Source organism: Pristis pectinata, chromosome 25 (genome assembly GCF_009764475.1).
Source record: "Pristis pectinata isolate sPriPec2 chromosome 25, sPriPec2.1.pri, whole genome shotgun sequence".
Classification (NCBI taxonomy): Eukaryota; Metazoa; Chordata; class Chondrichthyes; order Rhinopristiformes; family Pristidae; genus Pristis; species Pristis pectinata.
Window position 1 is genome coordinate 30,605,021 of NC_067429.1, and position 22,764 is coordinate 30,627,784.

The window sequence follows — 22,764 nt, forward strand, 5'->3', positions numbered from 1 at the left end:
ACATTGGTCATATTCAAGAGATTGCTAGATAAGCATATGGAGGAACTTAAAATAGAAGGATATGTGGGAGGAAGGGGTTAGATAGACTTAGGCGAGGTTTAAAGGTCGGCACAACATTGTGGGCTGAAGGGCCTGTATTGTGCTTTATTGTTCTATGATTCTATGATTCTATGATAAACCTGAACACCAATGTACCACAGTCACAATGTTGAAGTTGCGTTGTTGGGTCTTAGAATCCAAGGGCCCAGCCCTCTTCCTGTGACTACAGGTGTACCTCCCACATTACAGGAAGCTCAGCAATGGACAGGTGATCTCAGTGGAGGGAGTGCAACCTTTTCTGAAGCAATAACTGAGCCTGGGTTAAGTAAAATTTTGGTCATTGATACACCTAGCTGAGAAGGAGGCCATTCAGCCCATCATGTCTGTGCCTCATAACTTTGAATGACCCTGAACTATGAGTGGGACACTTCAATGTCCATTATCTAGAGTAGCATCAGTGTCACTATCAGGTGGCAGAGTCCTAGAGAATGTAGGCATCAGACAGAATCTGCAGTAACAAAGACGATGAGACCAACAATCTCAGCTGTATAGTCGCACATTGAGTGAAGTTGTTCCTGTGCAGTTACAGCACTGGCATCTCTCCAACAGTGTGGAAAACTGCCCATGTTTGTCCTGTCCACAAAAAGCAGGACAAATCCAAATGCAATATTAACTATTCCATAATTCTGATGTCAATCATCAATAAAGTTCTGGAAGGTGTCACTTCAGCACATACTCACCAATAAAATGCATGTGGGTTTAGCCAGGAATGCTCGACTCCAAAACCTCAGCCCAAACATGGACCAAGGAAGTGAATTCTAGAGACGCAAGAGACTGCTGATGCTGGAACTTGGAGCAACACACAAGATGCAGGAAGAACATAGCAGGTCAGGCAGTATCTGTGGAGGGAAATGGACAGTCGACGTTTCAGGTCGAGACCCTTCATCTGGACTGAACTCTAGAGGTAAGCTGAGAGTGGCTCCCTTCACATCTGAACAAGTTGGATGTTAATGAACTCTGGCAAAATTTAAATCTAAAAGAGGAAACCTTTTCATTGGTTGGAATCGTACATCAGAGGTCCTTAAATCCTTAAATCCTTTCAATTCCAGGAGTTCCTCAGGGAAGTACCCAAGGCCCAATCACCTTCACTGGCTCAATCCTTCCGTCAGGTCAGAATGTCAGAAGCGGGGGATGCTCGCTGGCAATTGCACAATGTTCAATTCCACGTGCAACTCCTGGAAGGTGAAGCAGCCCACCCCTGCATGCAGCAAGGCCAGGACTGGGGGTAAGTGCTACCCACCAGCATTGGGTCAGCATTTCATCAGAAAGACTCTGCAGTTCATGAAAGCAGCTCACACTACTTTCTGTAGGGCAATTAGGCCTGGCCAATAAATGCTGGCACTGCCAGTATCATCTATATCCAATGAATAACTAAAAAACGTCTCCAGTTACTATTTCTTCTCTAAGGAGAACATAGGAACTTTGACTTGCCTTACTGTTTCTCCCCAGATGCATCATTTCACACTTCTCTCAATTAAGTTTTATTTAATTTAAGTTTCATTTCTGTTCCCCTCTTTGGTTGAAATCCTCTGCGAACCTTTACCATCTTTCTCACTGGTTACAGTTCTTCTGAGTTTCATGTCATCTGCAAACTTTGAAATGACGCCGTTTATCCCTGAGTTCAAGTCGTTCAGATGCATCAAAACGTCCCGTTTGCAGAACCCTGAAGAAAACCACTCTACAGTCGCTATACACCGCCTGTACTCAAAACCCATCGATACTGTTGAAGTTCCTTCACCAGAAAATGAGGAACAGCCAAATAGAAAAGGAAAACTAAGTCAGTCTAGTAGGCAGTTTACATATAACTTGACAAGGCACAACTGAGGAACTATTTTAGTTGCAATCCAGTCTTGCAACGAGTCTGAGAAGGCAGATGACCTGAGGGTGGTGATTCATACACAGAGATCTAATAAAGTTGCCGTCACAGAGACATTGTTGAATGATGAGGAGGACTAGAAACACAGCATTCCAGGGTAGAACCTCCAGCTGTGACAGGGTGACACAAAAGAGGAAATGGCATTTCAATATTAATCAAGGAGTCCATTACTACAAGAAGGAGGGAAGGTATCATCATCTTCAAATGAGGTCATATGGATGGAGCTCAGAAACAAAATGAGTGATTATTTCTCTGGGGCTGTACTACAGACAGCAGGAGATAGGCCCAAATCACAGAGCAGTATAAAAACAATGGGGTAATGGTAGGAGGAAATTTCAACTTCCCTTGTATTAACAGGGATCACCTTAGTGTGAAAGACTTGGGGGGGGCAGAATTCTTAAAGAGCATTCAGGAGATTTTTTGAACCCATGTATAGATAGTCCAACCGGAGAAGGAGGAGTACTGGATCTACTCTTAGAGAATGAAGCCAGGCAAATATAGGGAGAGCGCCGATTTCTAACCACTGGACCATCAGGGATGACTCAAGATGGTGCTGGAGAGAGGCGACATTTACCTGGCAGCTAACAACAACATCGTTACATACTCAAGATGTGACCGTTTAAAACTGAAAACTTCAGTGGAAACAACTGCAGTAAAATAACATGCTTTTAAGCCATTTAAGTGAATGAGTGATCCGATGAACCTGGGCAAAACAGACTACCCAGAAGGTGAGCTCAGCACTTGGAAACGTCGGGGAGGTCTCCATAATGTCAGAAAACGTGGTCGCCGGGGAGGAGCTTCGGGTCAGACTGAAGCTTAGGGTCCTAAGGCCTGCCCTCTCCAGCATTGTTTTAGCCAATGTGCAATCACTGGAGAACAAGATAGAAGACCTGAGAGCAAGACTGTTGTATCAGAGGGACATGAGGGACTGCTGTGTACTCTGTGTCACAGAGACATGGCTCACCCCCAACTCTCCTGACACGGCGCTCCAGCCGGAAGGTTCTTTGATGCACCGCATGGACCGGATGGCAGCATCGGGAAAGGCAAAAGGCGGCAGCGTCTGCTGTAGGATAAACTCGTGGCGGTGCATGGACGTGGCGGTCGTGTCCCGTTCCTGCTCCCCCCACCCTGAAACACCTGGCAGTGAAGTGCCGACCATTCTACCTACGGCAGGAGTTCTCCGCCGTCACCCTGACTGCAGTCCTCACCTCACCTCAGGCAGACATCACGCTGGCACTTGAGGAACTGAGTGCTGTGATCAACAGGAACCAAGCAGTGTACCCCAACCCCTGTCACACCATGGCGGGAGACGTTAATCAGGCCAGCCTGAAGAAGTCTCTGCCTGACTCCTGTCGACACATCACCTGTAACACCAGAGGATCCAACACACTCGACCACTGGTGAACCACCATCAGGAACACCGACCGCTCCTTCCCTTGCCCGCACTTGGTAAATCCAACCACCTGGCTGTGCTCCTTCTGCCTGCGTTCAGACGGAAACTGAAGAGCGCGGCACTGGGGAAGGGGACGATGAAGAGCTGGACGGCAGAGGCGGAGAAGCGGATTCGGGATTGTTTCTAGTCGATGACTGGATCACGTTCGGGGATTCGTCAGTGGACCTAAATGAATATGCCACGGTCGTCACCGACTTCATAAGGACGTGTGGATGAGGGTGTACCCACAGAAATGTTCCAAGTCTTCCCCAACCAGAAGCCCTGGATTAACAAGGAGATTGGTCATCTATTGAGGGTTCGATCTGTGGCGTTTAGGGCTGGTGACCCAGAGTCACACAGAAAGTCCAGGTACGACCTCCAGAGGCCATTGAGAGCACAAAGAGGCAACTTGAGACTGAACTGGAACTATAGGTGGAGGCTTAACAGCTGTGGCAGGGCTTGCACAATATAACTTCCTACAAGGCGAGATCGGGTACCATAAGTGGCAGTGACCCATCACTCCCGGATGAGCTCAGTGCCTTTTATGCACACCTTGATAGGGAGAACCACAACACACCCACACGAGCCCCCACATCTCCGGATGACCCTGTAATCTCAGACTCTGAGGCCGATGTCTGGGCATCCTTCAAAAGGGTGAACCCACAAAAGGCATCTGGTCCAGACGGTGTACCCGGCCGAGTGCTAAAGGTCCGTGCGGACCAACTGGCTGGAGGATTTACGGACATATTCAACCTCTCGCTTCTACTGTCTGAGGTTCCCACCTGCTTCAGAAAGGCATCTATTGTACCGGTGCCCAGGAAAAACGAGGTGACCTGCCTCAATGACTCCCATCTAGTGTAATGGATTACATCAACCGGAATGAAGTGCTTCAAGAGGTTGGTTATGGCACGAATCAACTCCTGCCTCAGAGATGACCTGGATCCACTTCAATTTGCCTCCCGCCACAACAGATCAACAGCAGATGTGATTCTCTGGCTCTTCCCTCTGCTCTGGACCATCTGGACAACAGGAGCTCATACGTCAGGCTGCTGTTCATTGACCACAGCTCGGCACTCAACACAATCATCCCATCCAAACTCATCATCGAGCTTCAAGACCTGGGCCTCTGTACCTCCCTCTGCAACTGGATCCTCAACTTCCTCATCGGCAGACCTCAGTCAGTGAGGATCGGTAACAACATCTCTTCACTGACCATCAACACAGTTGCACCTCAAGGCTGTGTGCTTATCCCCCTGCTCTACTCTCTATACACATGTGGCTAAGCACAGCTCCAATGCCATGTACAAATTCACCGACGACACCACTGTTGTCGGACAAATCACAGGTGGCGATGAGTCAGCTTAGCGGAGCAAGATAGGACACCTGGGTGAGTGGTGCTGCAACAACCTCTTGCTCAATGTCAGCAAAACTAAAGAGCTGACTGTTGACTTCAGGAAGGGGAAGGAGGGTGAACATGTGCCAGTCTACATCGGGGGATCGGCGGTGGAGAGAGTCAGCAGCTTTAAATACCTGGGCATTAACATATTGGATGACCTGTCCTGGGCCCAGCACATACAGTACATACAATCACAAGGAAAGCGCGCCAGCATCTTTACTTTCTTAGAAGGTTAAGGAGGTTTGGTTTGTCGCCAAACACTCTAACAAACTTCTGCAGAGGTACTGTTGAAAGTGTCCTGACTGGCTACATCACGGTCTGGGACGGCAATTCGAACGCGCAGGAACGTAAGAAGCTGCAGAGAGTAGTGGACTCAGCCCAATACGTCACGGGCATATCCCTCCCCACCATCGGGAGTACCTACAGGAGGCGCTGCCTCAAGGAGGCAGCGTCCATCATCAAAGATCCCCACCATCCGGGCTGTGCCATCTTCTCGCAGCCACCATCGGGCAGGAGGTACAGAAGCCTGAAGTCCCACACCACGAGGTTCAAGAACAGCTACTTCCCTTCAACCATTCAGTTCATGAACCAGCCTGCACAACCTTAATCACTACCTCAGTATAGCAACACTATGACCACTTTGCACTAAAACGAACTTTTTTTTGTTTTAATTATGTTCTGTCTTGTAACTTATGCTTAATTTTTTTTGTGAATGCTGCTCTTCTGATGCCATGTGTCTGTGATGCTGTTGCAAGTAAGTTTTTCATTGCACTTGTGCACACATGTACTTGTGCACATGACACTAAACTCGACCTTGACTTTGACTTCTGACTTTGGAGTGTCAGTGGGAGAGAATTCTGGTGACCAGAACTCTGAAAATCTTCAAGTTATTATTAGAGAAGTAAAAACATAGAATGGAAATTACAGTCCTGAATTGGGGGAAGGCTAATTTCAATTTGATAAGACAGGACCCAGCAAAAGTGAACAGGAGCAGTTACTTGCAGTGAAGTCCACATGTGACCATTGGGGCTCATCCAAACATAAATGATGAGAGTTCAAGGCCAACATGTTCCAGTCAGGAGGAAAGGTAAGACCATTAATTCCAAGGAAGCCTGGAGGACAAGGGGTATTGAGAACTGAATAAAGAAAAAAAAGAAGTTTAAGTCAGGTCTAGAGAACTAAAAACTGGGGAGGCCAATATAGAAAGTGTAAGGTCGTGGGGGATTGTTTCAAAAAGTTGATAGGAGGGTGAAGTAGAACCATGAAATAGCAGTTCTGGGTGAGGTTAAGGGAAATCCCAAAGATATTTACAGGTGTATTAAGGGCAAGAGTGTAACCGGGGAACAAGTAGGGCCCATTAGTGACCAAAGAGTAATCTATGTATGGAGCCAGAGGATACCTTTCATCTGTATTCATTGTGAACAAGTAAATTACAGTTGAGAATTCAGAGGATTGCCGTGGAAAAGGAAGGAATATTAGATGATTTAGTGGGCTTAAAGGTGGATAAATTCCTAAGGTCCGAGGAGATGTGTTCCAGCTTGTTACAGCAGGCAAGCATGGTCATTGCTGGGACTCTGACAGAAATGTTTCAAAGTAATCTGGCCACAGGTGAGGTGTCATTGATTGGAACATGACAACTGTGAAACCTCTATTCAAGAAAGGCAGCAAGGACAAGCCAGAAATTTACACCAGTCTAACATCATTGAATCAAAGACCCCAGAAAGTACTGAAGAGCAGATGGGCCTTGAAAGTGGAAGCATAGGTAGATAAGAAGGCATAAAGGGTACTTGCCTTCATTAGCCAGGGCATAGAATATCCGAGCAGGGGGGTTATGGTATAACTTTATAAAACATTGTTTAAGCCACAGCTGGAGTACTGTGCATCATTCTGGACTCCACGCTATATAAAGGGTGTAATTGTGCTGTAAGAGGGTGCAGAGGAGACCCACCGGGATGTTGCCTGGGATGGAGCGCTTCAGTTATGAGCAGAGAATGGAGAGTCTGGGTTTGTTTTAGAGAAGCAAAGGACTGCAGATGCTGGGATCTAGATGAAAAACACCATGTTGCTGGAGGAACTCAGCAGGCCAGGCAGCATCCGTGGAGAAAAGCAGGCGGTCAACACTATATTGACGACAGCCCTTGCGGAACTCGACAGTTTCATAACTTTCACCACTAATTCACTTGGACGATCTCTGACACCTCTCTCTCCTTCCTCGATCTCTCCATCTCCATCTCAGGAGATTCCTTATTCACCGACATCTTCTACAAGCCCACTGACGCCCACAGCTACCTCGATTACAGCTCCTCCCACCCTGTCTCTTGCAAGGATGACTTTTTCTCAATTTCCCTGCCTCCGCCGCATCTGCTTCCACGATGAGGCTTTCCACTCCAGGACATCCGAGATGTCCAACTTCTTTACTAACCATGGCTTTTTCCCCCTACTGTAGTCGAGTGAGCTCGCACCGGCATCTCTTCCATCTCCCGCACCTCTACTCTCACCCCAACACCCCTCCACCCCCCCCCCAAGACCCAACAGGGAGAGGGTCCCTCTTGTCCTCACATTTCCTCCTCCAGCCTACTTATCCAACACATCATTCTCCGCCACTTCCGCCACCTCCAACAGGACCCCATCACCAAGCATATCTTCCCCCCCCACCCCTTTCTACCAAAAAATGTAATCCCCTCAACCACTCCCTCCCCCACCCCCCCAACCGTGCCTCTTCTTTTCTTCCCTTTCTCAGCCTCGCTCTCTTTTTCCTACCCCCTTTTTTCCCCCTTACCTTTGTCCCATCCCCCGGTGGATCTGCCCTCCCCTCCTCCCCCGCACCTGCCCATCACTATCTCTTACCTGCATCTACCTATCACCACCCTGTGCCCACCCTGCCTCCCCTCTTTTGTCCACCTATCACTGCTCTGCTTTTCCCTCCTTTGTATATCGGGCTTCCTTTTTTCCGATCTTCAGTCCTGAAGCAGGGTCCTGACCCAAAACGTTGACCACCTGCTTTCCTCCACGGAGCTGCCTGGCCTGCTGAGTTCCTCCAGCATCAGCGTGTTTTTCATCTGAGTTTGTTTTCCTTGGAATGGAGAAATCTGCGGGGGACCTAAGTGAAGTGTACAAAGTTATGGGGGGAATATGTAGGGTAGAGAGAAAGAAACTTCTTGTCATGGCAGAGGTGTCTATAGCTAGAGGGCATAGTTTCAAGGTAAGGTATAGGAGATTCAGAGGGGATTTGAGGGAATAAATATCCATCCAAAGAGTGGTTGGAATCTTGAATGCCCTGCCCAAGGGGGTGGTGGAGATGGTTAATCTCACATCATTCAAGAAGTACTTAGATGAACACTTGAAATGCCATGGCATGGCAAGCTATCAGCCAAGAGCTGGTGAATGAGCTTGCTATGGATGGATACATGAGAGCCAGCATGGACTCGATGGGCTTAAGGTTCTGTTCCTGTGCTGCATGAGCCTTTGACTCTAAGGACAGCAGCAGCTAAAGAAAGCAGCTTAGCATCAGCTTCACAAGGGCAACAGATGCTGGGCTTGTCCATGAAGCCTACATCCGGCCAATGAGTGAAAGGGAAGCTGACACGTGGCAGAGCTGGACAGTGCCACAGAGGCGGATATACAGAAGTGGTCCTTATCTCGCACCGGGGTCAAGTCTGACACCAATGGTCTTGTTCAGTCCCAGAGAGATGCCAGTGAGAGAGAAGGGAATGCCGTCGATGGTGGCGGGAACAAAGACAGTGAGTTTGGTCTTCCTGTAATTTAAAGGGAGGAAATGTTTTCTCATTCAGCACTGGAGGGTGGACAGAAACAGGGGCAGGTCAAGACAGGTGAAACTGAAATGGGGTTAGATGTTGTGAAGACTTTATACCGGTGAACCACCTGTGGAGTTGCTCAGCTTAACTCTGGAGCGAATATGTGGAGACTGGCTGCTTTTGGATGATGTTGCTAGGTAGCAACATGTAGGTAAAATATAGAGGGGTCCAAGGGTAGAAGGTTGAGATGAGATGAGATGAGATGAGGTGAGGTGAGGTGAGGTGAGGTGAGGTGAGGTGAGGTGAGATATCTTTATTAGGCACATGTACATCAAAACACACAGTGAAATGCATCTTTGCGTGGAGTATTCTGGGGGCAGCCCGCAAGTGTCGCCACACTTCCACTGCCAACATAGCATGCCCACAACTTCCTAACCCAGTACGTCTTTGGAATGTGGGAGGAAACCAGAGCACCCGGAGGAAACCCACGCAGACACGGGGAGAACGTACAAACTCCTTACAGACAGTGGCCAGAATTGAACCTGGGTCGCTGGCGCTGTAATAGCTTTACCCTAACGGCTACACTACCGAGCCTGCCAGGCTATGGCCGGGTAGATGGAATGAATCCAACTGGAAAGGGCAGAAAGGTCACAGATAAATCGCAGGTGGAGAAGAATGGGGAGGGAGAGATTAGGTTTACTTGTTACAAAAGAGAATGGGGCCATTCAATCCACCGGTCCATGCTGGCATCCCCAGAAGAGTAATCCCTCAATCCAACTCCCCCACTCATTTCCCTATAACCCTGCACATTATTCTCTCTCACACACCCATCAACTGCCCATTGATTCCTTTGCCACTTACCGACAGTGCAGTTAATTTACAGAAGCCGGATTACCAACCGCCACATCCTCGGGATGTGAGAGGTAACAAAACACGGGGGCGGGGAAACCCCAGCGGTCACAGAGAGAAAATGCAAACTTTGTGCAGAAAGCATCCGAGGTCAGGTTCGAACTTGGGCCACTGGAGATGTAAGGCAGCAGCACTACCGGCGGCACCACCACGCCACCCACAATCAGTATGGTTATTGTCAGCGAAATTTCATTCCCTGTGACAGGGCTAGAAAATTGATCACGGGGTATTCAAGCAAAGGGTTCCTGGAAAAGTAGGTCCAAATTCAGGAGGCTTTGGAGGAAGAAGGTCATAGATGAGGTTGTAATTTGCATGGACAATGGAGCCCAGGTTTTGAGGAGGTGAATAATAATGTCAGATCAAGGTTAATGGCAGGACTCTTAGCAGTGTGGAAGAACAGAGGGGTCTTGGGGTCCACGTCCATTGATCCCTCAAGGTTGTCACGCAGGTTGATAGGGTTGTTAAGGCGGCGTGTGGTGTGTTGGCCTTTATTAGTCGGGGTATTGAGTTCAAGAGCCACAAGGTAAAGCTGCAGCTCTGTAGAACTCTGGTTAGACCACACTTGGAGTATTGTGTTCAGTTCTGGTCGCCTCATTATAGGAAGGATGTCGAAGCTTTAGAGAGGGTGCAGAGGAGAGTTACCAGATGCTGCCTGGACTGGAGAGCATGTCTTATGAGGATAGGTTGAGTGAACTAGGGCTTTTCTCTTTGGAGAGGAGGAGGATGAGAGGTGACTTGATAGAGGTGTACAAGATGATAAGAGGCATAGATCGAGTGGACAGTAGGAGACTTTTTCCCAGGGCAACAATGGTTAACATGAGGGGGCATAATTTTAAGGTGATTGGAGGAAGGTATAAGGGGGATGTCAGTGGGAAGTTTTTTACACAGAGTGGTGGGTGCATGGAACGCACTGCCGGCAGAGGTTGTGGGGGCAGATACATTAGGGACATTTAAGAGACTCTTAGATAGACACATGAATGATAGAGAAATGGGGGGCTATGTGGGAGGGAAGGGTTAGATAGATCTTAGAGCAGGATAAAATGTCAGCACAACATTGTGGGCCAAAGGGCCTGTACTGTGCCGTAGTGTTCTATGTTCTATGTTCAGTATTTGAGGAGAGAAAGCAGTCAGCAATAACAAGCTGGGGGGCAGGAGATGTGAGGTGGCAGGGCGAGAGGGGTGGTATTTGGTGGAGAGCAGTTAAGTAGAAGGATTAAGGGAGCAGGGGGTGATATTCTGTGTAGGATGAACTCAGAGAGACTGTAATGGAGGTGGAAGGAAATGAGGGAGACTGACACATGATCTGATACATGCAAACACATTCAAGTACACGTATGAGCACATATAAACATATTGGTTAGCCACAGTTGTGCGCAGTTCTGCTCACCACACTTTAGAAAGGACGTGATTGCATTGGAGGAGGTGCAGAGGAGATTCACCAGGATGTTTCCCGGCATGGAATGTTTAAGCTATGAAGAAGGGAAGTCACCAGAAAACGGCTTCATGAGCTGCTGTGTTGCCTATGCAATCAGATTTAGCAATCCCGATTTATAGGCGTTCTGCAAGAGGAAGTGATAAAGGTGTTGAGTGAAACTGAATTGCGATGAGATCATGCAGAGAGTTACTGCACCCTTCTCCAGCACTAGAACCACCCAGGGGAAGAAATGCAGTTAACCAGCTGGTCAAAAACTGGTTCTCACAACAGCAAAACAAAATACCACAACACAGCTAACGCCATGCACCTTCACCACAGGCATCAGTCCTTCCACACATTTCCACCAACGTTCAGCAGGGAGCTTGAACTGAGGAGAATTCACTGTAAATCCTGGCCAGTTCAAAAGAAGTGAGAAACCTAAGGTCTCTGTGGGAGAATTCCTGCTTCAGTGACTGCCCTCGCTGGCCTGTGTAAGGGAGCCCACAAACCATACTGAAGAACAGCAAGAGTTTTCTTTGATGTTTTAGCCAATGTTTATCCTCCAGTTGACAACATTACAGTACCTGATCATTATCACATTGATGTTGTGGTATCTCACTGTCTACATATCAGCTGTGGGTGCTGCTCCATTGCAATAGTCATTGGCCGTACAATGTTTTGGCACATCCTGAGGTTGTGACTGACGCTCAATAAAAGCAATAGTTTCCTCCTAACGCATTGACAGTCTCACCTCATCTCCAGAGATGACCCCCATCTACCCACCTTCCCTCCATCTTCCCAGCCCAGCCATACCACAGACAACACTTGATTTGACCCTTGGACCCTTTTGTGTTGGCTACTTCAACAACCTTTATTGGCCTTGTCATAATTCCTGCCCTTGAGCTCCACCTGTTCAGACTCCTCATTAATTCGGCAGCTCTCAGCGGGAGCTGAGCTAGGTAGAGCACTATCAAATTGGAGGCTGCACGGTATCACCTACCACCCACACTTACAAAAAGCCCCACTGATACCAGAGGCCTTGTTTACCCAACCTATTAATCGACAGATAACCACCCCGCCAGCTGAAGCTTTTACAGATAACGTGCAGTCACTGTGCTCACCAGCTGTGACACTAAATCAGCGACAATTTGTTGAACTGAAGTGTACAGTGAACAGTGTCCCACAGGCAAACAGTGCTGAGTGAAGAATTTATACTAGTGAACCACCGATGGAATTGCTCACCCTAACCCTGGAGCAACCAGCCAGACCCAAAGCTCCTACCCTCTGCTGCTGCTGCAGAGTCAGTATTTGAAGACTTCCTGTCCACACAGTTCAGTGCTCTGTACGTGTCTAAACAAAGGAACACATTCGTCCCTTTTGATTTCGCAAATATATTAATGAGCACTCACATAACAATAAAAATATAGGCAGGTGAAGGCTCTCTTGCTTCATCATTACTGACCTCAGAGCCACTTTCCTGCGCTAACCCCATATCCTTAATATTCCCATATCTATGGATCTCAGTCTTGAATGTACTCACAAACTGAACCTCCCAGGTAGAGAGTTCCAACGATTCACCACTGGGTGAAGAGGTTTCTTCCCATCTCTGTCCTGAATGGCCAGCACCTTATTTTGAGGCTGTGACCCCTTGTTTCAGACTCTCCAGCCAGTAAAAACATCAACTTTACACAAACCACAGAGGAAATTATATTTAAGATCAAAACAGAAGATGTTGAAAGCACTGAGCAAGTCAGGTAGCATGTGGAAAGAGTATCTACGACAACTGAACTAAGTTACCCTCAATTTATCATATTATGATCACTCTTCCCTCAAGGCGCTTAACTACAAGGTTATTAATTAACACTTTCCGATTGCACAATTCTGGAGTGAAAATAATCCATTCCATGTCTGATACCATAATGTACTGATTCTGGCAGCAGGTAGTGCTGCTGCCTCACAGCGTCAGCAGCTCGGTTTGCTGTCTGTGTGGAGTTTGCACGTTCTCCCTGTGACTGCAGGGATGTGCCCTGGGTGCTCCAGTTTGCTCCCACATCAAAAAAGGTGCCCTAGTTGGTGGTTAATTGGCTGCTCCAAGTGTGTGGGAGTGTTAACAGACATGTGTGAGAGGATAGGTTACAGGGGAATAAGACAAGGAATGGGGCTGATGGGATTGCACTGACTACTGGCATGGAGTCAATGGGCTGAATGGCCTTTTCTATCTTGCACGGAAATATGGTAAATCTGCATGTACAATGCCATGAATTCATCCTCCTCACTATTATTGCTAATTTGGTTTGTCCTGTCTCTATATATATTAAAATCCTCCCTAATTATTGTATAGTATAGAGTAATGGACACTTCATAGTTAATTCAGTACCTTCTGAAGTGTAACTACTGTTGTAATGTAGGCAAATAGACGCAAGTCTTTCCACACAAGATTCCCCACACAGCAATCACATAAATGGTCACCAGTTTTTAGGTGTGGGCAAGGGACAAGTACTCCCCTCCTTATTCCTCTTTAAAGAGTGTCTATGACTCCACTCATGTCTACAATGTGATCAACATATCAAATCACTATAACTTCAAAAACTTCAGTCAGATCATCCTTCCACCTTCTAGCCTTACGAGAATACAAGCCAGATTTATGCAATCTGCGTAGTTACAGAGACATGATTTCCACTGCTGGGCGATTCAACAAGGAGGCATAGTCTTAAAATTAGAGTTGATCATACAGGAGTGTAAGTAGGAAGCATTTTTCACACAAAGAACAGCAATAATCAGGAACGCAGTCCACCAGATTGTCATGAGAACATGCGAGTTAGAAGCAGGAGCCAGAACTCTGACCCACCTGGTCTGCTCCTCCATTCAGTAAGAACATCTGTATTCTAGTGCCATCAATCTGCCAAGCTCAGATATAAGTATCCTCAACAGGTGAACATCCATCACCCTCTGTGGTAAGGAATTTCAAAGATTCGCAACCACCTAAGCACAGAAATGTCTCTTTACCTCAGTTCCAGTTGGTCACCCCCCCTCAATCTCAGGTTATGCCCTGGTCTTGACTCTCCAACGAGTGGAAATAGCCTCTCATCATCTTCCTACCAGGTTCTTATTTATTTCAACAAAATCGGCTCTCCTCCTAAACTCAAGTGAAAATAAACCCAAATCCTTCAGCGTCGGATAATCCCCATATCCCTGGTTCCAATAATAGTCATTCCCTGGAACAGTGCACCAGTGATAAACAGAATCCATGGAACTCAGACCCTTTTGAGGAGCAGTGCCTGTCGAATTGGACTCCAGTGGAATACGTTACCCTGGAGACCCAGACTACAACAAGGGGCATTGCCCACGGAACCAGACCCCAATGTCTAACAGCAAACATAGAACGAGGCGAGAGGTAACGACCAGAACATAGACATCGACGTGAAACAGTACCAAGGAACATGAACCCGCAGTGAGACGTGGTGCTCATCCAACTGAACCTCAGTGAAAGGCAATGAATGCAGAACCTAATCCCATATCAATCCTGAACCCAGGAAGAGGTTTCAGAATAGAGGGATTAAAAAATTACAAAGACAAGCAAATACACAGCCTGGAGAAATGATGGAAGGAGATTAAATCGCATTTTTCAATACAGAAATACTTATAGCCTTAAAAAGGATTTTATTTTTGGTGGTGACAGGTAAATTGTAGGAAAGGAAGATTAAATGGGGACTTCTATCAAAGAGGTGGTACAGTTATGTTGCAATATTCTATGAAGACCAAGTCCTACTATTTTGTCAAAGACATTCTATCTCTAAGTCAAGAGACAACAATTTGGAGAGGGTCTATTGCCTCCTCACACTGCACACCAGGGGACCAGCTCAATAGCAAGCAGACTGAAACTGGCAGCTCAGAAATTTAACTTTGATAAATATATTTAAATACTTACATTGACTTCAGACTTAGAAATCCAGAAATACTTTTCCGTGTTCCTTCAGTGAACTACTTGCTCTAAACCAGTTTTGATTCTTCTTCCAGTTTCACATTACAGACAGCTCAGACTTTCCACCTCCAATCAGGTTTAGAAATAAAACTGGGCAGGGAACAACTGCACGCACAAGATAGCTGTGCTGTCCCTCCCTACATAAATCCCAGTAATCAGAATTGTACACAGAAGGCAACCCTCCCACATATCACAATCTGTCACAGAGTGGGAGCACCCCATACACACCGGAATCTCAAATGAGTGGACATAGTCACCAAGATTGGGGGCTGTCATTTCAAACTTTCAAACTGAGATATGTAGGAACGTCTCACAGAGGGTGATGAGTCTCTGAAATTCTCTGCCCGCCAAAGGGTTTCTGAGGTAACATGATTCAAGGTATTTAAATAGGAGATGAAAAACACGATGACGCTGGAGGAACTCAGCAGGCCAGGCAGCATCAGTGGAGAAAAGCAGGCGGTCAACGTTTCGGGTCAGGACCCTTCTTCAGGACTGAAGATAGGAAAAGGGGAAGCCCAATATATAGGAGGGAAAAGCAGAGCAGTGATAGGCGGACAAAAGAGGGGAGGCGGGGTGGGCACAGGGTGGTGATAGGTAGATGCAGGTAAGAGATTGTGATGGGCAGGTGCGGGGGAGGAGGGGAGAGCAGATCCACCGGGGGATGGGTCAAAGGAGAGAAAAAAAGGGGTAGAAAAAAGAGAGAGAGGCTAGGAAAAGGAAGAAAAGAAGAGGCACAGTTGAGGGGTGTGGGGAAGGGGGGTGGGGGTTACTTAAAGTGGGAGAATTCAGTGTTCATGCCGTTAGGCTGCAAGGTTCCAAGACGGAAAATGAGGTGCTGTTCCTCCAGTTTGCGCTCGGACTTCTCCTGGCAGTGGAGGAGGCCGAGGACTGTCAAACCTGTGATAGTGTGGGAGGGGGAGTTGCAGTGACTGGCAATGGGGAGATGCAGATCGCGGTTACGGACAGAGCGCAGGTGTTCTGCGAAACGGTCACCTAGTCTGCGTCTGACCCGAAACGTTGACCACCTGCTTTTCTCCACGGATGCTGCCTGGCCTGCTGAGTTCATCGTATTTTTCATCTAGATTCCAGCATCTGCGGTCCTTTGTTTCTCTGGCACATCAGAGGAGTTGAGGGCTGGGAAAGATCCTTCAAGCCTGCCCTGAATGGTAGGGCAGGTTTGAAGGGCCGAATGGCCTATTCCTACTCCTATTTTCTTACGTTTTTATGGGCAGGCATGGTAGTGTAGCAGTTAGCGTAACGCTACCACAGCACTAGCGACCCAGGTTCAATTCCAGGCGCTGTCCGTAAGGAGTTTTTACGTTCTCCCCGTGTCTGCATGGGTTTCCTCCGGGTGCTCCGGTTTCCTCCCACATTCCAAAGATGTATGTGTTAGGAAGTTGTGGGCATAGAACATAGATAATAGAACAACTACAGCACAATTCAGGCCCTTCAGCCCACAAAGCTGTGCCGAACATGTCCCTACCCTAGAAATTACTAGGCTTACCCATAGCCCTCTATTTTACTCAGCTCCATGTACCTATCCAACAGTCTCTTGAAAGACCCTATCGTATAGCATGCTATGTTGGCACCGGAAGCGCAAAAGATGCATTTCACTGTGTGTTTCGATGTACATGTGACTAATAAAGATATCTTATATCTTACGTCCCCTCCCTGGCCTGTCCCACCTCACCCCACACACCCATGAACCATCTGTCCCTCGAGTGTCACCAAATGCACAGCAACACCCAGTCTGTGTACCATCCCAACTCAACCTACAAACTGTCCTGGACTATTCCAGCTCGCCCCACACACACAGCAGCTGGTTTATCCTTGTTAACCCCAAACACACCAGCAGTCACTCACTGCAGTTATAATCTTACAGCACACCAGGCCCTTCAGTCTACCGTGTCCATGTCAACCATCAATTACCCATCCACACAAATCCCATACATCAGCACTTGGTCCGTAGCCCTCTAGACCTTGGTGATTCAAGTGATGAGGAACAAACTTGTGGGATTATTGGCTTTCTTTGGCATTCAGCTCTCAACTACCACACACAAATCTCCATGTGTGAATCCAGATTTTGAGAGGCAATCCTGCTTGAGGTGATTTGCTAACAGCGCCTTTTCCCTCATTGGCAGGGATCACTGGATAGTGAAAAGGACTAGGAACAAGGGGTCAACTTTTGTCTTGTACCAACCCACTCTCTGGACGATGAAACTCCAGAGAACATGGCAGAGGCACGTAACACCACACCTCCACCCAGACACATGCTCAGCCATGGCTCAGTGGTAACGTTTTTGTCTCTGAGTCAGGCCATGGAATTTCACCACAGCAGCAAGGTGACGACATAACCTTGGCACTTATTGGCAGTGCTGTCATGTGGATGAGGTGGTAACTCAAGGCTTGATCTGCCCTCTCAAATGGATGTAATGGATCCATTAGATCCTCTGCAACCCCAGAGGATGAAAACCATCCCAGTATCCTGGCCGATATTTAACCCTCATACACCAACCATCAATAATTTGATGATTACCTCATGCTGGTATATATCCATGTGTAGAAGATTGTCAGGTTTCCAAAATCACACTTCAAGGACTCTTAGTTGTCTTGGGAAGTCCTGGGTATATTACAGTGTTAGGGAGTAGAGAGAGCCATAGTCAGAGGATATGAAGTTAATATAGGAATCATTGCAACAGTCAAGAGCCTGCCTTCAAACCATTTCTATTGAATGTATTGATAACTGCAAGCAGTTTTGAAATCAGAAAGTACAACAAAGACCACTCTGTATGAGGAAGAGCAGCTGTAAAGTTACACAGCAGGCAGCCATTTGACACAAATGGTTTGCAAATTGATCACTGTATTTATCAAACGATTGGTTTCTCAGTGTGTGCATGTGTATAGATATATTCGTTCAGTACAGGGCAATATGTGACGTGACCATGAGGTATTCCTGGACAATTAGCCAAAGGTACTGTAAACATAATGAGGCCATTCTCAAGGCAGCTGAGACAAAGAGATGTGTTAATTGGATTCCACTCAAATCCTTAGAGACACTTAGGAACCTGATGAGATCAGAAGGAAATCAGTGTAATACAGAGAGATGTGAAGTGTACCAGACAACATTATTAAAGGGGGAAAAAATGGATGAATGGTCTTTGCATTTGAGTAACAACATTTGGCACCCTTGGAACACAAATACCCTCTGTCTCTGTCTTATGCATGGGGGTTCCAGATGGCTACCTGGCCACCTCGTCTCACCAAAAGTGATCATGGTCACATTTGTTGATCTGTCAATCAAATGTAATGCATTATCTTTGTATCTAAGGAGGGTGAACATGCGCCAGTCTACATTGGTGGATTGGCAGTGGAGAGGGTCAATAGCTTTAAATTCCTGGACACCAGCATATCAGATGACCTGTCCTGGGACCAGCACATAGACGTAATCACAAAGAAGGCGTGCCAGCCTCATTACTTTCTTAGAAGGTTAAGGAAATTCGGCACATCACCGAACACTCCAACAAACTTCTACAGATGTACTGTTGAAAGTGTCCTGACTGGTTGCATCATGCAATTCAAATGTGCAGGAACATAAGAAGCAGAGAGTAGTGGACTCAGCCCAATACATCAGGGGCACATCCCTCCCCACCATCAGTAGTGTCTACATAAGGCGCGATCTCAGGAAGGCAAAATCTATAACCAAAGATCCCCACCATCCGGGCTGTGCCATCTTCTCACCGCTACCGTCGGGCAGGAGGTACAGAAGCCTGAAGTCCCACACCACCAGGTTCAAGAACAGCTACTTCCCTTCAACCATTCGGTTCTTGAACCAACCTGCACAACGTTAATCACCACCTCAGTATAGCAACATTATGACCCCTTTGACCACTAATTGTGTTCTTTCTTGTATAATTTATGTTGCTAATTTGTATTTTTCTTGTGCATGTCGTATATCTGATGATCTGTGCCTGCGATGCTGTTGCAAGTTTTTCATTGCACCTGTGCACACATGTACTCGTGCATATGACAATAAACCCGACTTTGAATTTGACTTTGACTTTGTATCTAGAAAATATAAAGCTCAGTGTATGTAAATTTCAGGGAGATTTTTCACCTGGTTTCCCTTTTGCTTTTGCTTTTGCTTTATCTATAGCTCTGGACTCCAAGTTGTTTTTCAACCAAAACACAGAGGACATATAGAAACACAAACCTTTATTTTATTCTATTCTAATAGATAAAGCAGCAGGATGAGAAACACTAACCGAATAATATACTGTAGATGGTATGTAGAGGAGCTGCAATAATTTCTACTGCTTGCTTTTCCAGAGTGACCAGTGCTCTCAGCATTGTCTGTGGAGCGCCCAAGTCTGGAGTACGAAATGTAAATAAATTCAAGGGCCTGATTAGAAGGTGCCATTGTTTTCATTTTACTGTTCGCTTCCAGTCCGTAGCTGGGACCTCTTTCTGTCCAACACCCCAACAAAGCTCAAACTTCCAATAACCTAACTTCCCAACAGTCCATCCTTCCAACCACCAATTCAATATACAACAAAGCCAATAATTCCTGTGCCACAACACTCCTGAAGGAGCCCATTCTTCTGATATCTCAACACTTCCAGTACTGATAATGATACAAAAAGCCATTCTTCCAGTTCCCAGCTCTCCCCACAAAACCCAATCTCCCAATTCCCTAAAGCTCCCACAGCCCATCCTTCCCAATTCCCCCTTCCAATCCTTCTAATAATAATGAAATGCATAGGCTGGAAAAATGACACCAGAAGCAGACCTTGATATCACCTGGGTCCTGATAAGATTCCCAGGTCCAAGTTTCTGGATGAGACCAGACAGAAAGTAGGAAATAAACTGGAGGTGTTGTGCTGTTTCACAAATGTTAGTTGTAAATGCCATAAATAGGCTCTCTCCACAGATACATTGGGTGCCAATTCTAATTTGGAGATTTCTTCTACAGTAGGTATCATCACTTCAGAATCAGAATCAGATTTATTATCACTGTCTTATATGATGTGAAATTTGTTGCTTTGCGGCAGCAGTACAGTGCAGAGACATAAAAACCACTTTAAATTACAAAAATAAATAAAAAGAAATAACGAGGGAGTGTTCATGGGTTCATGGACCGTTCAGAGATCTGATAGCGGAGGGGAAGAAGCTGTTCTTGAAACATTGACTGTGGGTCTTCAGGCTCCTGTACCTCCTCCCCGATGGTAGTAACGAGAAGAGGGCATGTCCCGGATGGTGATGGTCCTTAGTGATGGATGCCACCTTCTTGAGGCACCGCCTCTTGAAGATGTCCTCGATGGCGGGGAGGGTTGTGCCCATGATGGAGCTGGCTGAGTCTACAACCTTCTGCAGCCTCCTGCGATCCTGTGCGTTGGAGCCTCCGTACCAAGTGCCACAAATTGCCTCATCACCGCATTCCCTTGATTGGCCCATCCCTGGGTACGCTGGCCTCTCATGGGTTACCCAAGTAGTAAACAGCAATCTATCAAACAGCCTTTCTCTGCCACCCTGCATTTTTTTGTAAAACTAATAAATGATAAGTTCAAAAAAAATTAGTAATTGGTTTATTATCACATGCAGCGAGATACAGTAAAAAACTTTGTGTGTCATCCATACAGATCATTCCAAACGTAAGTACATCGAGGTAGTACCAAGGGAAACACAAAAACAGAATGCAGAATATACCGTTACGGTTACAGAAAAAATGCAGTGCAGGCAGATAATAAGGTGCAAGGGCCATGACGAGGTAGATTGTGAGGTCAAGAGTTCACCTTTATCTTACAAGAGGTCAATTCAAGATTCTTAAAACGGCAGGATAGAAGCTGTCCTTAAACCTGGTCGCGCGTGTTTTCAAGCTTTTATACCCTTTACCCAATGGAAGGGGGGAAGAAGAGAGAATTTCCAGGGTGGCAGGGGTCTTTGATTATGTTGGCTGCTTTTCCAAGGCAGCAGAAAGTGTAGATGAGGTCAATGGAGGAGAGGCTGGTTTCCATGATAGACTGGGGCTGCGTTCACAACTCTCTGCAATTTCTTGAGATATTGAGCAGAGCGGTTGCCATATCAAGCTGTGATGCATCCAGAGAGGATGATATGTATGGTACATCGATAAAAATTGGTGAGAATCATTGGAGGCATGCCGAATTTCCTTAGCAACAGGCACCTCTCTCATAGCATGCCTGAAGTTCTTTTCCTATGTTGCTCACAACAACATCCAAGAGATTGATCAGTAATTCCTGGACCCAAGGATAATCTTGGACAGTTAGCAACCCTACAAATAAATAATCTTCCTCTTCTTCAGCATTCACCCAGAATTGAGGTTGACTTGCCCTCACTCTGCCACTGTGGGTTCTGAGGGGCTAATGAGGCTGATGTGGGATCCGCAGACTCTTTTACAGGTGGGGTAGCTAGTGAGGTGATGCACTCCTCCTGCTTCTTACATCAGGCTTCTGTGTCCTCCCAATGCATGGACTCGAGGTTCTCAGTACACTCCCGAACGCTCCTTCTCCAGTCATGGGCCAGAGATTTCCAGGAGTCATTGGGGAAGCTGCAGCTTTTTTAAGGAGGCTTTAAGCACATCCTTGAACCTTTTCCTCCACTTGCTCCCCCGGTAATTTCTTCTCATGACAGATCTCAGAATAGCATCTATCTCAGCGCCTGACATCAGGCATCTGTCCACTGTGGCCTGAGTGTAATTAGGGCCTCAATGGTGAGACATTGGCCTGGCAGAGGACACTAACATTGGCCAAATTGTCCCTTCAGTGAGCTTGGAGGATCTTGAAGAGACAGCATGAGAGATATTATTGCACTGCCTTGAGGTGCCTGCTATTGGTAGTCCAGGTCTCAGAAGCAGGGATCACCACTGCCCAGCAGACCATGAGTTTTGTGCCAGCTCTCAAGTACTAAAATAACAGACAGAAGCTGACACACAACAGCAACAAATATTCATCCTTCAATTTTTCATTCATGTTGTGATAAATACCTTCCAACTATTGTTGGATCATTCAATCACAAGGTGCTCTAATCTGCTCCACTTTAACAAAAAAGGGCCAAAAGTATTGGTAAAAGCAATATAGGGCTATGGCCAGATAATGGGTAGTTAACTCAGCTGGGCCTTCTGTCTCTTGTGATTTACGAGGAGCGTTCAGATACCAGGTTATTTTTGGTTGTGCACCTTGGATCAGGGAACCAGTACATGCCTGCCCTCTGGAGGACCACATGAGTAAGCGCACTTAGGAACAAATGCCACACTCAGCAGGAAAGTGGCTGGTAGTTAATGCTGTTTCCAACTAAAAAATGTGAAGAAGCAGACCTGGGTCTCCATAGTTTGACACCAGTAGTGAAAGGAGGTTTGGGGAAACCAGTAGGAGTAATTATTTGAATAGGGAAGGACATATTCAACGTGGTGTTATAAGATTACTAAATTTGTCAAAAGCAAGTGTTGTTTTAATTCATTTTCCAAATCTAGGCATAGTTGGAGAGACCAGCATTTATTGTCCATCACTAATAGCCCATGTGAAGGTGGTAGTGAGTCACCTCCTTGAACTGCTGCAGGTCCTCTGGTGAAGACTGTTGGGGAGGGAGATCCAGGATTTAAAATCGTTGAAGACAAAGGAACAGCAATATACTGTATTTCTGTCAGGATGACGTCAGACTTGGAGGGGAACTTGCAGGTGATGTTGTTTCAATGTGTCTGCTGCTCATGCCTTTCTTGGTTGTAGAGGTTGTGTGCTTTGGGAGTAGCCTGGGTGAGTAACTGCAGTGCATTTTATTTACGATGCTCACTACAGCCACTCTGCACTGGTGGGGGAGGGAAATTATTGTTTTGGGTGGTTGACACGGCGCTAACCAAGCAAGCTGTTTTATTCCAGATGACGTTGAACTAC

General features: G+C 46.6%; 1 protein-coding gene across 1 annotated transcript in view; it reads right to left on the reverse strand.

The window, feature by feature from the left end:
- LOC127583130 (solute carrier family 15 member 2-like) overlaps positions 1-14,847 on the reverse strand; it is a 137,663-nt gene extending 122,816 nt beyond the window's left edge. The window contains exon 1 of the mRNA XM_052038912.1: positions 14,810-14,847. The gene's annotated coding sequence lies outside the window, so the exon portion shown is untranslated. The remainder of the gene's footprint in view (positions 1-14,809) is intronic.
- Positions 14,848-22,764: the final 7,917 nt, after the last annotated feature.